We start from the raw sequence: 308 nt of genomic DNA on the forward strand, positions 1-308 counted from the left end.
GGGTGTACCGCAGGCATTTTCTGGTTAGGCGGGCCAATGAGAGCGAGCACACAACGATACCTACGGGTCCGGCTTGGAGAACCGGCTTCGACGCCTCCCGAGTATTTATAGAGGGGTGGACCACGAAAGCACTCGCAAGTAGCGGAAGCGAAACGCCGTCCGAAACACACCGTTTGCTCGATTTGCGGCAGCCGAAAAAGGCGCGGCAGAGTTTTGGAGTCCAAGCGTGCGCTGAAAAGCGCCCTTCTTGGCCACTGTTTGGCCGAGTGCCAGAAACGTTTGGTTTTGACTGTACGGAATTGAACAAA

Source organism: Rhipicephalus microplus, unplaced genomic scaffold (assembly GCF_043290135.1).
Source record: "Rhipicephalus microplus isolate Deutch F79 unplaced genomic scaffold, USDA_Rmic scaffold_199, whole genome shotgun sequence".
NCBI lineage: Eukaryota > Metazoa > Arthropoda > Arachnida > Ixodida > Ixodidae > Rhipicephalus > Rhipicephalus microplus.